General features: G+C 42.2%; 1 protein-coding gene and 1 long non-coding RNA gene across 2 annotated transcripts in view; one reads left to right on the top strand and one right to left on the bottom strand.

Annotated features, from left to right (window-relative positions):
- The window catches only part of LOC138250127 (uncharacterized), a 56935-nt gene extending 42260 nt beyond the window's left edge, over window positions 1-14675 (top strand). The window contains exon 4 of the long non-coding RNA XR_011194892.1: window positions 14120-14675. This is a non-coding gene — a long non-coding RNA (uncharacterized lncRNA). The remainder of the gene's footprint in view (window positions 1-14119) is intronic.
- The window catches only part of CFAP47 (cilia and flagella associated protein 47), a 2216809-nt gene that overhangs the window by 1031942 nt on the left and 1167274 nt on the right, over window positions 1-17593 (bottom strand). The gene's annotated exons all lie outside the window — the stretch shown is intronic.

The following is a 17593-nucleotide window of genomic DNA, read 5'->3' as shown; positions in this document are numbered from 1 at the left end:
TCCAGATGAGCTCCCAACCCATTGGTGGAGGACTCCATCACTACCGTAGTCATGATCAAAGTGGGAGTGAACGTTTTCACGCAAGTCAAGTTTGCCTTGTTCTCCTACCAAGCCACTTCCGCTGCAGCCCTCGAGCTAATTAAGAATGAGTCTGACAGGTTTCCTCCATACTAGAGCCACTACCTGCGGAGGCATAACAGTACTGCCCTCATGTGCCAACGTGCATTAATGACTAGGAGAATGCATGAAGCCAGCAGATCTAGTACTCTTAGGACTCTAAGGACTGGGACTCTCAAGCCTTGCCAAAAAGATGGAAACATAATGCCTCTCATCCTTTGTGACAGAGGAAAGGAGAGGGCTGGTGTCCAGTACTGCCCCTATGAACTGGAGTTGTTGAGACGTCCACATGTGAGATTTGGGCTGGCTGATCAGAAATCTAAGGTTGGACAGCAGCAATGCTGTTGACTGCAGATAGCGCAGCACCACCTTTGGCAAACTGGCTTTCATGAGCCAGTCGTTCAAGTACGGGACAATGCGGATGCCTAATCACCTGAGATGGGCCGCATTTCCCAACACCACCTTCATGAATACTCAAGATGCCAATGCTATGCAAAAGTGTAGTACTGCAAACTGATAGTGTGTAAAACCCGCAACAAATCGCAAGTACTTCTAGTGCAACTGCAGGATAGGAATGTGGAACCATGCATCCTGAAGGTCGAGTGACACCACATAGTTCCAAGCTCCAATGACACTAGAACTTGAGCTAGGGTCAACATTTTGAATTTCTCCTTTTTCAGGAAGAAGCTAAGGACTTTGAGGTCCAAGATCTCATGCAGAGCGCCATCATTCTTGGGCCCCAGGAAATAAAATGTGTGTTACAACCCTGGCCCTTTTCTCACTTTGGCACTAATAGCACCACTCCTTCGTCACCTCATCAAGATGGAATACATTGTGTAAAGAACTCTACTGGGTTTGACCCCTGGGTCACGAACTCGGGGAAAGTCATCGCCGAAGTCTTGTGCAGTGGAGGTACTGGCACAGAGGGCTCCGGGAAAGAAGGTGGTCTCTTCGGAGCTGGGTCCAGTGGAGGAGCAGGGCTGTGAGGAGGCAGGTCTACCGGATTCAAGTCGGCTAGCTCCGGTTCAGAGGACAAAGGTGCTGTGGGAGACACAGACCCTTACCCCCGACGTTTTTCTTTGTCTTCCTGTGCTTCGTTTTTTATGAAGAGAATGAGGAAGTCTGGGAATGGTGCCTTGATAGTTTGTGGAGCTGATGGTCTTCTTTGGCTATGTCAATGAAGAACTTGCAGCTTACGAGTAAACCCACGAGCCCTGGTCCAACCCCAGGCACCAAAGAAATTGTGTGGGGATCCGTGATGGACCTCTGTCCCTCACAATACCTACAGGGTTTGAATCCTGATTTCTTGGGAAAAGACATGGTACTGCAAAATCTTTTAGGATTTGGGAGGAAAACTCCTGAGAGAAAGAGAAGCTCTTGAACCAGGATAAAAGGTAGGGGTAAAAAAAGGAACTCACATTGGTGCACTGGACTGGGTGCTTTGTGACATTGCCCTCTAATGGCGACTTAACAGCTTTGAAGTTTTCTGGATGCAGTGTGATGCATGGGGTTTGTTATACAGGTGAGTAATCTACAGTAGAAGTATCCATCAGAAATGAGATTATATTCAATCAATAAATAAGTTTGCCGTGTGCCCTAATGCAAGCAAGGAAAATCGGCCTTGGTCCCTCGGTTTGATAGTAAACAAAAAAAAAACAGCTATAATTGTAATGCAAAATTGCACCCTAGCACCTCTGTCCCCACAGCTGCCCTGTTGATAGCTATGCCCTTGTTGATATTCTCACTTTAACTCTCCTCTACCCGCATAAGCAAGATACAGACATCACCCTTATCGATAATACTCAAATTACGCCTCTGACAACGCTCACAAGGCCATTTGTCTAATGAAGGAAAGCATCTCAAACTTTAGAGACTGGTATTTTCTGCCTTTAAATCGTAAATATGAGTCCTTAGGGAAAGCTCGTAAATTACTACCCTCACCTAACAAAGCCTGTGTTATCTCAGCTATTATGTAGTCAATGCTACACAAATCCAATGGCTTTTCAAATCTTTTGTTGCTTTCCAGAGCGCGGGCATTTTACCTGCAGCTTCCTGCATAATCGAGGCAATTGAAATCACTGTGTGAACCAGATAAACCTTTGATGCAAGAGAAAACACTTAAAAGTACAAATCAAAGGTATTTCAGAAGCAGTGTACTTTGAATTTCATGTAAACGAGAAAGAGGAGTGCTTCAGTGTTTACTGAAGGCTATATTAATTCATGGAGAATATCTAATACTGGATTTAATGTTGTATTTGTAAGCATTGTAGGCTTCTCTTCTGACTGCTGTTACAGAGTATTTGTGAGACACATATCTTTGAACGGCATAGAGGGTACAGTTTTTCATGGTGGTCACCGTCATCGAGAGAAGAACTACCCTTTGCCAGCAGGTTGAACTGAGCATCTCGAAACACGTTCTGTTGCCTCAAAGTCACCCTACTGTGACATCGACATCCCCTTGTGGAAAATTTCTCTCTCCTGCCGTACCAAAGCAAGTTTTCTCCACTGCTACGTATGACTCTCCAGTTTCCTCCTCACTTGCCACAGCGTAAAACTAGTTATCCCATTTTCCAAAGCTGCAACGCCATCATCCTTAGCCTCTGCCTTCCTTTGTAGCACTCTGGTAATGCAGAGCTACCCTTCTCATTATAGTTCTGTGTCCCGGGGAAATACCCAGCCTCTTCCTTGCCATACTTATTTCGTCTAATCATCTTTGAAATCAGCCTGCAGTCCAGTGGGTCTCTTTTTCGGGGGCCTCTTCATTAAGTGGTTTCCCACTCCACTGGTTTTCTCGGTCTGAAGTGACCAGGAGGCCATCCACCCACCCAATCCGTTAAATTGTCCAAGTGATGACACAGTGTTATGTCTGGGCCAACCTCAAGATTAGATGTTCAACCTTACAGGCACAAGTCAGTCAGTCCCTCCCACTGGTCCCAGATGGGACTCGGCCCACCTGCTCAGGTCCAGGATACCCACCTGGGTTAAACCTGCAGAACATAAAAGGCGGCTGGGACTCTCAGGACCCGGAACGACAATCTTGGCTGCTTGGCTACTCTCTCAAGCTTTTTTGTAGGCAAAATGATTTTTTCCCCAGTTATAAGTCTTCCAATTTCAGTATGGTTGCCACAGTGTGACCCTCGTATTACTGTTGTGATGCCTGTGAAATTATTGCACTCGCCCATTTCCCCAACCTCACGCAGGCCTAATAACCAATATAGGGATTGTAAATGCTTATTTTGATCTCTACTGCTTAATTACTGTACATGGCCGAAATGTCTGCATGTTGTGTACATCTCTGCTCATCTGGGTACTTTGCAGCTTTGATTTTGAATTGCCTTCTCAAACCTCTACATATTTGCCAGTTTCTGGGTGGGAACATAGATCCCATATTTACCTCTTAAGAAGAGGTTCTGTCTACCTCGTTATTGGCACCAAGATGTACAGAATGATGAATGCTCCTCGATATACCATTTTTACCCGCTGCTACTCGGTTAAAGGTGATTCTATCTGCAAACCTAGAATGTTTTCAGGCCCATTTGATACAGATTCAACGTCATGGGATGCAGACTGAATTAGCCTCGTATTTCAAGATGGACCTTAAAATGAAGAATTGTCAATAAAACAGTTATGAGCATAATAGGTTACTAAGCCTTGCTTCTACTGTGTGGCTTATAGCACCAGCACGCTTGACATGAAGAACATTTCCCCTCTCACTTCAGTACGTTTCGGTCATTGTCTTAAATATTGTAGACATACATCGGATGTGCATATTAAGAGCCATGGCCTTGAGAAGGCATCCGGACAGACTGAAATATAACAGTTCCATTACATCTGCAGTTAGACTGTCCTTAAAGTAAGCCGTATCAATCAAGGATTTTTAGACATTGAAAGCTGGGGATACTGGTCTTCACTGGTGTCCCAATTTGATGCAGTTGCAAGTAAAGTCTACCTTTTATTCTTCTTTGTCCTCTCATGCATTCACATTTCCAGTTTGATTACTAGCATTGGGGTGTTGCAGACAAGGGAATATCACTCCTGATTCACGTAGTGTCAAGGGTGTGAGGGCATAACTTGGCTCTGCCATTATGTTTCATAAAACGCAAAATAAAGGAATGATTCTCTTCCTGTGCACACATGTAAAAATGGCTTATCGTATAACGCGGTGCACTGAAATGCATACAAGTAAAGTGCACATGTGAATATAACTTTGTGTGAACCACATTTAATCATCGTTTTGCAAGTATATTTATGTTACAGTATTTTAGAAACATTATTTCCATAATTGTTTTATAATCACTAGGAGAAAAGTGTGGAAATCATTTAAACTAAAAGTGTATTTGTGTTTATTTTAGTTTGATTGGAATGAAGGCCTGAGTTCTCTTGTATTTTTTACCTTCACAGAGAAAGCTTGTTTTATTGCATAGTTTCTTAAGCTGCAGGTGTCATGGTACGAACCTCGGGGTTAATAAGGAGCCTATTGTGTGTGACAGATAAGGGAGCCTGAGAAGAAGTGTTACAAGGATGAAAGGAGTATCCTGAGTTGGCAGCTGTAACTATTCTGAAATTCCTGAGTGCAAGGGTGCACCAAGGTTGAAACCAGACATGAAAGGACTAAACTGTCAATTAAAATGTGTGATTTGTAACTGTTTTTCAGTGGAAAGTTTTGACGATTATGTCAGCCCCTGGAACAAATGAGATTTAAGAGTGGTATTGCTACTGGTAATTTTAGATTCCCTTTGCCCCTTGAACAGAGTGACTTCTCTGAGGTACATACCTCACACTTTATTTTTGCTATTCAGACCTCTCTTGACAGAGACTTCTACAGTAGTTCTATTATACTGACCTGTTCTCTGAAATCTCTTTAGTATTTAGAATAGGTAGGAATTTTGATTCAGTGGTTAGGCAGGAGATGGTTTAAATTCTCCTTTGGTGAGTCTGTATCTGTACAATGGTTTTGAGACTCATTTACGTAGGTTTGACTAAGTCTGAAATAAAGCTCTTTGAGCTTTAATTTGGTCTCCGGACTCAATGTGTAGCTCATTGAGTTACACTGTAATTAATTAGAATGATTGATTTGATGCATGTCTTCTCACTGCCTCAGAACTGAGAAAGAAAAAGATTCCTCTGCTCACAGATCTACAGATAGGGCCCAGAGCTGGATCATATGGTAGCAGATATGGATGGTCCTCTTTCTGAAGTGAGGAGCACTGAAACCATATTCTAGAGTAGTTAGTCCCCAGTGCCCAACCCCTAGATGTTTGTACCCAGAACTAGAGGATCAGCAAAATTGCATAGAATTGGAAGAGAATCCTATTGACAGCAGGAGTGAGTATTAATAGGGTTGTGGATCGCAGCAGTTTGTATTCAGTTTGAAGTGATTGTGAAGCTGGATGGTGTCTTGTGGAGATGTTTTGTATGTTGTGTGAGTCCGGTGATTTATAAAGTTGAAGAGGTTATCAGGGCTGACATGGCCTAAGACCCCGGGATAGTTTTAAAAGTTGTAGAAGGCACCATATTAATAAGAGGTTGTGTTCTTTGTGAGGCATCATCAATGACACATTTAAGATAGGGACTTACTTTGTGTGAATGTGAGACTATTGGTATAGTGGCTCTTAATGCACAGAGGGAAGTTGTACTGGTCTAGACGATATCCGGTAGGTCGAGATTTCATCCAAAGTGTTTGGAAACTATTCATTCCTTAGCGGAGCAGACCAGGGTTATTGTACTTTATACATGCATGTGATATTGTGGATTAAGTGTGAGTGTAAAGGAGGGGAACTAATGGCAGAAGTGAGGTTTACATCGCAGTGTGCTGCACAATATTGCACATTTAAATTGCGAATTATGGAAATTTTGAGGAGGGTAGTGTACGAAATGAAACCACCAACTAAGCCTGCACAATATGAAGCACTCAATGCTCGGGAGTGTGCTGCTCATGCCAGAGAAAAAAAAAGAAATACCAGGGTAGAGCAAAGAAAGCTATACATACTTATGCAGATGTTAGATGGGATACTGGGCAGAAAAGATGGTGAACAGACATGACAGAAGGAGTTAAATGTTTACCCGACTTTGACCACTGATGTGGTTGTAGGAGAGGGTCAAATGAAAAAAATAGGAAAACAGAAAAAGAAGAAACAAAAAGAGCCCAATAACATGACTATAGACAGAGAGGATGACTCTGGAGATGGTCTTCTGGATGTATTACTATCTGAGCGGTCACCCCCATATAATGAGACCAGAAAAGAAAGCAGAAATCAGAGTACTGATAATGGTCCGATAATTTTTGCAACTGCCCCATCTAAGATGACTCCAAGTCCCATGGAAGCCATTCCATCTAGCGTGCCCTGTGAACCAAGAAGTGAGCGTTTGAGAGAATGTGTCCCAGTTGTGCCTACCATGAGTACTGTTGATGCTCTTACAGTCTCAGTAACTAAGGGCCCACTAGTTCCCATGTATAATTCAGAAGGTTCTGGGAAAAATACTTACAATTCGGCTGTACCTAATAATGTAGGAGGACAGAGCGGAGTACCAAATCATTCAAACGCTAGGGAGTTTGTCCATCTGATTCCAACACATACTAGCACTCCATGTGGGCAAGCACAGATACAACTTTGAATATGTCAGGATGAACCTAAATAAGTACTTATCAGAAGGTACCCACCCTTACTACTCCTGTATCGGAACCACCTTTCATTTGGAAAATGGTGCTCAAGGAAATGAGTCCACACCTAAGATTCCTTTAGTCACGTGATCTATTCGTGCAAAAGAGGTAGAAGACTGGGTAAACATTTTTAATGAAGGTACTCCATCTACACAGAGCACACGTACAGAAGTGAGTCGGGGAACAATTTCATCAACACCGAAAGAAAACTTTGGATGTGGCAAAGCTCACAATAGATTTTGATGCAATGAATATTGGAAATCTTGGCCTGGAACAATTATAGACTTCTAATAAAGATGAGCTTGCCTTTGTGTGTAGGATATCACCAAGCGAGTGGGTCAAGTTCATGATAAATTGACAGAATTGGCTCAGAAATAGGAAGTAGACATGAATAAAACTAAAGCTTTACAGAGGAGTTATCAAGTGTGTTTCAGTGAAAAAGACATTGCTGACATGGGTACACAAGAAATCTTTAGGTGAACCGCCTCAAAATAGAGAAGAGGGAAGTATTACAACCTTTCCCTTGAGAGAAGTGCCTGGTGGAGGCTATGTTCATGTGCATGAAGGAGAAGTGATCTTGCATCATTTACCAATAATTTTACAAAATTAAGAGATGAACCAGTAGAATAGTACAGACAGGCCGAGAGGTTTGCGAAAAGTACATAGGTGGTGTAGATCAACTTGAATATGTTGTTTGATATTGTTGTTCCGAGTGATTTGGGGATACAATGTAAGATACCTGTTTGATGACCTGAAATGGAACCGACTAGAAATGCCTTAACTAAGGGTCATTCACCATTGGTAATGCAGAAATATCAGGAGGTCTTGACTTTCCTGAAAGGAAAGGTGCCTTCTCAAGATGTTGATTGGGTTAAAACTGACAGAACAACTCAAGAGTTTAAGGAGTTGATCCATGCTTACAAGGAGAGGTTGTTACAGACATTCAAACAGTACAGTAATATGGAGACCTTAGAGGCTAAGGATATGGGACATTTTGTGTCAAGGTTTGTGACAGGATTGAGACCAGAAAGTAGCATGATGGTACAACAGCATTCGATTTGCTGGCAGAACAAGTCAACTGACAAGATTTTATGGTACGCAAAGTACTGTCACAACGAGATAGAGATGAAGCAGAAAAAGCTGAAAGAAAAGCCGATGCTTGCTCAGATGAAAGGAGCCTCAAATAACTAGCCAAATGCCCTCAGCTGTAAGTAATATAGGTACAATGCATAGAGTATATCAGCAACCACAAAATCTAATGCAAGGTAGTGGTTGGGGAATCCACAATAGATCCTGGTACAGTAATGGATGTAAATAGTCTAAAGAGATCAACTGTCACATCTGCAGTAAGCTAGGACGCTGGAAGTGGGAATGCCATTTAAAACCAGCAAAACTGATTAAAAATGGAGGATTTGTACCTTCTCAGAATAATAATGCTAAAGAGATGCAGGGTGTACAAAGACCCAGGAGTCAACATTTTAATTTGCCACAAACTCAAATAATGCAAGTCCCCCAACCTCTGATGCCACAGCAGAATGATACTGGTCTAAGACAAAATATGAATCAGGATTCAAGGACAAAAGTGAACGTGACACAAGATAATAACCCTTTCCAACACTTTCCTTAGTTTGCTTCGAATGAGAGAAATGGCTTCCAACAGTCAGCCTGACAATGCTTGAGAGGGGAGGAAGACTGTGTTCTTGGCACAGCCGTGGAGGTAGATCAGAGTAGACTATTCGTAGATAGCAAAGTGGATGCCGTCCAATGTCATACTTGGTTGATAATGGTGCTACCGGTTCTATTCTGAGAACAGTAGAAGTCCAAAACCTACCCCTCTTGGGAAACACAGTCCACGTTGTTGGTGTGGAGAATAAACAAATGACGACATAGGAAATGTCCACAGTCACAGTAAAAGTAGGGTCACTTGAGGATAAACATAAGTTCATAATATGTGATCGCAGTACGGTGAACCTCTTAGGAAGAGATGTGCATTGTAAAATGAATTGTGTTATCTTTCGTACTCCAGCTGGAACAGAAGTACAAACCAAAGATAAGGATGCTGTCTTTAAGTTAATGGAAAATGAATCACATTGCACATTACTGACCTTGCTAACTAACAGTTGATGATTTACCTTCAGATTTAAAAAAGACACTCAACCATGAAGTTTGGGATTTTTGGGAAAAGACATTCGACTGATTCCTGTCCAAATTCCTGTCAAACCTAATGCTGGATTCCAGAGAATACCACAAACAATGTGACCTCTGAAAAGACTGCTGGAAATAACTCCTCTAATCAAGTCCATGATACAGCAGGGAATTCTGAAGGAGATAATGGGGAGTCCTTGTAATTCTCCCAATATGGGTCTTTTTTTGGATACCGCTGCATGAGGACAGTCAGTTCCTCTTTGCATTTTGGCTCAGAAATAGGGTTTTGGCATGGTGCTGAGTCACACAATCGTATACCGGGTCTCCGTCTATTTTTAACCAGATTCTAAAGACAAATCTGGAATCTTTGGTCATGCCTTGAAATTCAGTTCTGATCTAGTACATCGATGACCTAATGGTGGTGTTGAAAATTCAGGAAGCATGTAAACAGGATACCATTGCATTATTGAACCACCTGGCTGAGAATGGACGTGAAGTATATCACTAAGAAAGTTACAATACTGCCCAAAAGAGGTCCAATACTTTGCACATCACATTGAAAAAGGAGTGAGAAAAGTGTCACAACAGAATTTCAGCTATACTGAAAATGAGTCGGCCAACTACACAGAAAGAAGTCAGGATGTTTTTAGGGATGGTAGGCTACTGTAGACAGTGGATACCCAACCTTTCTCTTGTGGCTAAGCCTTTACAGAGGCTGAGACACAAGGATGTGTCTGATATGGTACAAAGGGATAACAATAGCCTTGTCGCATTTCTAGAGCTGAAAGAATGTCTCTGTCATGCCCTGGCTCTATGGATGCCCGATTATAACAAATCTTTTGCACTTTTCTGCAGTGAGAGAGAGGACTGTGCTCTCTCAGTGCTAACTCAAGTGCATGGAACTGCCAAGAGACCTGTAGCTTACTTTTCCGCCACATTAGATCATGTAGCTTCTGCATTGCCTGGCCGCCTTAAATCGGTAGTTGCAGATAGCACTAGCATAGATAGGTGTGAGAATGGTGTTATGGATCACCCATTAACTGTGTAAGTACCCACTATGTTGAGCTTTTGTTGACTAGAACTAGAACCAATATCTCACAAGCAGACAACTTACTAAGTATGAACAAATCATCCTGGCTTTGGAGAATTTGACTATTAAACATTGTGGGATTTTGAATCCCTGCTACTGTGTTGGGACAGGGAAGCAATGAAGACTGTGAAGGGGACCATGATTGGCACAATGTTACTGAACTGTGCACCAAACTGAGACCAAACATATGAGATGAACCATTACCTGAATCTGATCGTGTCCTCTATGTTGACGGTTCATGTTTGAGAGGTAAATGAAGGAAGTCTGAAAGCAGCCTAAGCTGTCTGTACTCTTTCTGACGCTTCCTGGCTTCAAGGAATATTTTCTGCCCAAGTGGCTGAATTGATTTGCTCTTACTAGAGCATGCGTTGTCTCTTATCAATTGAAAGTGACAACCTTTACCGATAGTCGGTATGGCTTTGGTGTTGTCCATGACTTTGGATAATTATGGCCCCAGAGGGGGTTATGACGTCCTCTGGATCTCCGATCCGGAATGCAGAACAAGTGAGAACCCTTCTCAATGCATTACAATTGCCTGAGCAAGTCAGAGGTCAAAAGGCCTCCACATCATTCTGGAGATGATCATGTGACTTTGGGCAATAGATATCCCGATGAGGTAGCAAAATACTCTGCACACAATGTTTGTACATTTAATGGGGAATTCACTAATGAGGGAATGGATGAGACTAACTTTAACCTTTTGTTGACAACAGTTGACACTTGGGATGAAGCAAAGAGGCTTCAGGAGGAAGTGTCTGAGGAGGACCAGCAAAGTTGGGTGAGATGATGTCATTTGAGTTTCAGTGGATGGATGACCAGTGTTGCCAAACAGTCTGTTACCCCACTCACTCATTCCCAGGTTTGGCTTTTTAACTTCTTCAGAATCAGATCGAGGAACTCATTTCAATAATGAGGTCCTGAAATAATTGTGTGCATCATTACAGATGGAACAGAGATTGCATTGCAGCTATAGACCTGAGGCATTCCTGTGCATGCACTTGTGAATATACCAGATGATATGGTCCTAGATTATTGCAAAGGTCTAGATGATGTGGTCCATTTTGTGTCTCATCAGGGCAGAGCAGCCACAGCCCCTCCGCATCAAGAAGAATGCCATGAACTCAGTCCTGGCGAGTGTGTCTTGGCGAAGAAACACATCAGGAAGATGTATCTGGAATCCCATTGCCGTGGGCCATATCAGCTGATTCTGGGCATGACAACTGCTGTGAAGGCTGGAGGTCTATCCAACTGGATTCACGCTTCCCATACTCACAGAGTTCAATGTCTCCTTGATACGACAGCATCTGTTCCAGAAGACCCAGTGGTGTGAGAAAGATAACAGGAGCAGGTTAGTTAAGTTGTCGTGGACCAAACCGAGCCTGAAACAGCACTCAATCAAGCCAAAGAGGTCTTGAACAAGTCATGACTGACTTTGAAGCAGAAACAATCGAGTCTTGTCCTGTGGTGAATGAGGCAAACTCACAATCAGACCTTGAAGAAGGATCTAGTGCTGGATAAAAGTGAGTGGAAGTTGGAGACCTTTGGCCCAGAAGCAAAGAATGTGTGCCACTGACGATGCTGAAGAGACTGAGAACTCTGACTTGAAGGAAAGTGAAGACAAAGGTGTGGCACTGAGAAAGTCAATAAGAACAAGAGTGCCTAGTAGTTGGTATTCTTCACCTGAGGGACCTACTTTGCAAATGACACAGACAAAGAGTTCTGGGAATATTGGAATCATACTGGTTTGGCTGAACCTCCATGGACTGAGCATTTTGGTTGAACTATATCTTGAATTTAAATTGCCATCAATGAACTTGGTTGGTGTGGATGTCAGCGACATTTACATTGACTGGGATAGAGAATTGAGAAGACTACCTAGGCCAGAGTAGAAGAAGAATAAGGGTTGTCATTTAGAAGGACACGGAGTAGGGCTAGGGAAGTCTCACAAAGATTTGTATATTACTGCTAAATTCACTTTGAATATTTGAACTCGGTTTGCTGTGTGCATTGGTGAAATCAACAAAGAAATGCTTGCTGCTGCTGCACTTATTTGATAATAGATCTGATTTTGAAGTTGTAACAAAGCCAAATAAGAAAAACAGATATTGCTACATAACAGGTGCTTTACTACTTAAATCCCTTGAGATATTAGTAGTGTTGCTAATAGGAGCATTTTCTCCTACACCTTCTGTAGAAAATAAGTTATATCTGAGTATTTCCCTGCAAACTCTTAGTCCTAAAGATCATAATGATCATATGATAGATGAGAAAGCATTACACTTAGATGAGTCTAAAAGGGATTATTCAGAAAATATGGTTATGATGAATGCTAAGGACTGCTTCGTTTGTTCTCAGTTACCTGCTTCTGTGTCAGAAGGTTTCACATATCACATCCCATTAACCTATGGTATTTCTTGTAGTCTTCTATTGAGTATATTTTACAAAGAGGGAAGCTTTCAATATTGTACCTCAAATTATGACCTAGTGTCTCCAGACATTCCTTTGTTTAAGCATTTGAACATGAATCCTTATTTTAAAGGCACAGAAATTGCAGAAACATATTTTGTTTAATTGAAACCTTTAGACACTGCATATGCACACAGATAGAATCTGACCTGTTTAATGACTGAGGCTGAAAAGAAATTTCTGAATTTAGCGGAAGACCAAAGGAGGGAATAAGAAGCCAAATCCAAATCAAATAAAGATCTTATAGCACAATACAAATGGAAGAAGGAAGAAATAGTACACCAAATGCAAGGGAATGTACCAGCTTTAAATTTAGATTAGCAACACAAGGGGAAATTGCATGCACATTGATCAGATTTATATAGATCCATTGTTCATAGGGAAAGGTGACTGTGAACATGTTTTTGATGTCAGAGGAAAGAGTGAATTGTTTTGGGATGTAAAGTATCTTGTGATCCCTGGAGTATTTTATTTGTGGACAGTATGCTTATTTTAAGTTGCCGAAAGGATGGCATGGTATGTGTCATCTAGTGATAGTGTTCCCAAAGTTCTATCATGGAGAGCATCTTGAAACTCTTGTGTGGAAAATGAAACCTAGGACTAAGCGAGGCTACTGAAATAGTGGGAGACAGGTTTGGGGCATTGAACCCATCAGTGGGAGTGATTCTGAAAGACCTGAAGATTAGAAAACTGTCTACAATAGTGGATAAATTAGCTACTAGCATAGCAAATTCATTGTTGTTGGTAAACACAGAGATGGTGGTGATAAGACCAATAGTTTTACAAAATCAACTTGTGCTAGATTTGTTGCTTACAAAAGAGTAGAGTGCTGAAGGTCCAACAATGCTGTACTTATACTCCGGACACGAGTAAAGATTTTCAGAAGTATATCTGCAATATTTCAGGGCTGACGAAGGATTTGAAGGAGTTGGAAGCAACAGGTGGACGGCAAAGCTATTGGAGATGGATTTTCTGCTATATGTAGATAGTTTGGGAACTTGGGAAGTGGAGTTGTAGGTTTGGTGTTGAGACCATTGTGATTATTTCGATAGTGGTAATAGTTCTATTGCTTGGAGACAAGATGTTTCTAGAGAACGAAGATCCAGAAGGGTGGAAAGAGAAAAGAAGCAGAGTGAGTTGGAAGACAGTCTGTGTAACTATTACAATGATATGAAATGTTTGGAGGAGTCCAGACGAAAACTGTTCAAAACGACAAAGTTTTAGAGAGTCTCATTTAAGTATGAAGTGGGTTTGGGATGACCTCATATGTCATCAGAGGGAGGGTTGAGAGAAGATAACTCGGCTGTGCCATTATGTTTCATAGAATGCAATATAAAAGAGTGATTCTCTTCCTATGCAAACGTGTAAAAACAGTTTTTCATATAACATGGTGCACTGAAATACATATAACTACAGTGCATGTGTGAATATAACTCTTTATGTAAACCACATTTAATCATAGTTTTGCAGTATTTTAGAAACATTATTTCCATAATCGTTTTATATCCACTATGAGAAACATGTGGAAATCATTTAAACTAAAAGTTTATACATGTTTTTTTTTTTAGCTTGAAGGCCTGAGTTCTCTTGTTATTTTAATTTTCAACGTGAAAGCTTGTTTTATTACATATTTTCTTCAGCTGCAGGTGTCATGGTATGAACTCTGGGGTTAATTAGGAGCCGATTGTGTGCAAGAGATAATGGAGCCTGAGAAGAAGTGTTACAAGGATGGAAGGAGAATCCTGAGTTGGCAGCTGTAACCCTTCTGAGATTCCTGAGTGCAAGGGTGCACCAAGGTTCAATCCAGATGACACGAAAGGACTAAGATGCCAATTAAAATGTCTGATTTGTAACTTTGTTTTTCAGTGGAAAGTTTTGAAGATGTTGTCAGACCCTGGAATAATCGAGATTTAAGTGTGGTTTAGCTAGTGGTAATTTCAGATTCCCCTTGGCCCTCGAACAGAGTGGATCTCTCTGAGGTACATACCTCACACTTTATTTTTAGAGGCTTAATGCTATTCTCACCTCTCTTGACAGAGACTTCTACAGACGTTCTGTTATGCTGACCTTTTCTCTGAAATCCCTTTAGTATTTAGAGTAGTAAAAAATCTAGATTCAGTGGTCAGGCACGATAACTCAATTTTGGATTTTAAGCATCAGACTCTTTTTCTGATATTCTGCATTATTGCTATTGAAATACTGGTTGTGCGCTTTGTGATTAAATTCAATGTTGTGCAACACTTTAATTCTCCTTTGGTGGTTCTGTATATCTGTACAATAGTTTGGAGACTCATTTATGTAAGTTTGACTTTGAGTCTGAAATAAGGGGCCAGATGTAGCAAGCTTTTTGCATGGCGCAAACAGCGAATTTCGCTGTTTGCACCATGCAAAAAGCACATTGCGATGCTCATTCCCATTCCTATTTTGCGAGTCAGTAACCTGGTTACCGACTCGCAAAATGGAAATGCGACTCTCAAATAGGAAGGGGTGTTCCCCTCCTATTTGCGATTTGCATCCTGATGTAGAATTGCTTTGTGACCGCGGTCGCAAAGCAATTCGCAGTTACCACCAGTGTCACACTGGTGGTAACCCATTCGCAAAAGGGAAGGGGTCCCCATGGGACCCCTTCCCCTTTGTGAATGGCCCTGAAAACATTTTTCAGAGCAGGCAGTGGTCCTATGGACCACTGCCTGCTCTGAAGAAAATGAAACAAAAACGTTAAATTTTTTAGTTTGTATTGCAACTCGTTTTCCTTTAAGGAAAACGGGCTGCAATACAAAATAAAAAAACTGCTTTATTTAAAAGCAGTCACAGGCATGGTGGTCTGCTGTCTCCAGCAGGCCACCATCCCTGTGAGTGCTGTGAATCGGAAGGGGGTCGCAAATTGCGACTCACCTCATTAGTATTAATGAGGTGGGTCTTTGCGACCCCCTTGCGATTCGCAGATGGTGTCATGGACACCATCCTGCATCCGGGTTTGCGATTCACAATTTGTGAGTCGCAAACTCAGATTTTGCTACATCTGGCCCCTTGTCCTTTAATTCAGTCTCTGGACTCAATGTGTGGCTCACTGAGTTACACTGTAAATAATTTTAATGATTTGATGTAGGTCTCCTCACCCCTTGGAACAGAGAAATAAAAGATTCATCGGACCAGAGATCAGGCCCAGAGCTGGATCAGCTGTCACTGGCCACTAAACGGAAATTGGCGGTAACATTCTCAAATCATTGTAATGAGTGATTTTTCTTTGCTGCTATGAAGTATAATACTCACATCTGAGTCTTTAATATTGAAAGCTCATCTTCTGTTGGTGAGGTCGGGTAGCGTTAATAGTACTGTTACTTTTTTCCTTCCTCGTAAAAATAAACGTGTACAAAAAAAAAGGGCAACCAACAAAATCCTCAGCAAGGAAAGAAAGTTTACAACACCATAGGTAGCCAAATATAATGGGGTAAAGAAATCAGAGCACCTAATTTAATGTTTGTGATAATCCCTCCTCAGGATATTTCTCAAATGGGAGCCATTAACAACATTCCACCATATAGAACCCTCTAGGCTCCCAACCAGACTTCATGTCTTGTACTTTCATGTGACAGCCCAATGAATTCTGGGAGTTGTATTCTTGTTTTGCTTCTATTAAATTAATTAAAATATCAAGCTCCATGTCTAAATTAAACAAAAACAAATTGTGACGACATGCTGTGAAGATGTCCACCCTATTCATCTCTCACTAGCGCAACACTGGTGAAGCATATACACAGAAATGGATACTCTTTCAGCAGTCATATACTCACATTGTTCCCAAAGATGGAGCCTATGCACATTCTTCACAATAGCTGTCATACTGTTTGCAACAACTGGCCTATAATTCACAATAGGAGGAGAATAATCATTATGCTGGGTGTCATTCAAATTAGGGATCCCTTATCACACCTACATAGGTGATGCAAAATGTGTCATGCCAACATCACTGGTGACGTTTTGCACTTAAAATAAAATAAAAAATAAAAAAATTCCTTAACTTAACTCAATATTCAGAATTCCAAGCCACCATGAAAGTCCCAATTAGGGCTTATTTTGAAGGTTGAAGCTGAGTCAGGACTCCAGGAAGCAGGATACATTCTCTTGAACGTCCCCTTCTGTCACTCAGTGTGCATGGATTATAAGAATGGGTAATGCTATGGCGGGTCATGGGTGAGGACCTCAAGTACATGGTTCCAGGTGCTGTGCAAAAAAGTGTCCGGGACGGAGAACCACGGGCTGGGGTGGTCTCTACTGCTTGCCCAGAATAAGAAGTGCTCACTGGGCCCGGGGTCAGAGCCCCCCTCCGTTACATGGCTCACTGTGCCACTTGGGGCCCGGGGGAGGCCTCTCCTGCTTGTGCGGGATACAAAGCTCTCACCAGGCCCCAGGTCACAGTTCTAACTGGCCTGAGGGGGTGGAAGCCCCCAGCCCTAGGCTCCTTTCTCTGGCCCACCGTGTCACAAAGTGGCCTGGTGGTCGAGCAAACACACCTGTTCATTGCTCTTCTCCATCCAGTGGATTTCCATAGCTGCTCAAAATGACCATTCAGTGTGGTGGCCTGGCTGCCTACGCTAGAACACAGCACTCCCATGTCTTGCTCAGGCTGTGTCCTGGCCCACCTCTCCCTTCTGTTGTCAAGGAACACGCGGGCCCTGCCGGTGCCTTTGTGACTGCCTGTCATCCCAGCCCCCTGCAGGCAAGCAGAAGCTCCCAAACCAGGCTTCTGAGGGGTATGAAGGTTGGTCCAGGATGGGTACATGACTCTTCATCCGGTCCAGCAGGGGATCCTGACAGTGGCATATGCTTGTCTCAAAGATTAAGCCATGCACATGTAAGTACACAGTCGGTACAGTGTAACTGAGAATGCCTAATTAAATCAGTTGTGGTTCCTTTGACTGCTCCACCTGTTACATGGATAACAATGGTATTTTTAGAGCTAATATATGCATTTGAGCGCTGACCTCCCAGGGTGCATGCTCTTATCAGACCAAGCCCAACACTGGCTCTTCTGGCCCTTTTGGTGACTCTCGTTAAACTCTGCTGATTGGCATTCCCGTGACAACGACTATGCATAGGATGTCTGCCCTATC

The sequence above is a fragment of the Pleurodeles waltl genome, chromosome 8 (assembly GCF_031143425.1).
Source record: "Pleurodeles waltl isolate 20211129_DDA chromosome 8, aPleWal1.hap1.20221129, whole genome shotgun sequence".
Classification (NCBI taxonomy): domain Eukaryota; kingdom Metazoa; phylum Chordata; class Amphibia; order Caudata; family Salamandridae; genus Pleurodeles; species Pleurodeles waltl.
This window is presented reverse-complemented; position numbering and strand designations above follow the sequence as displayed.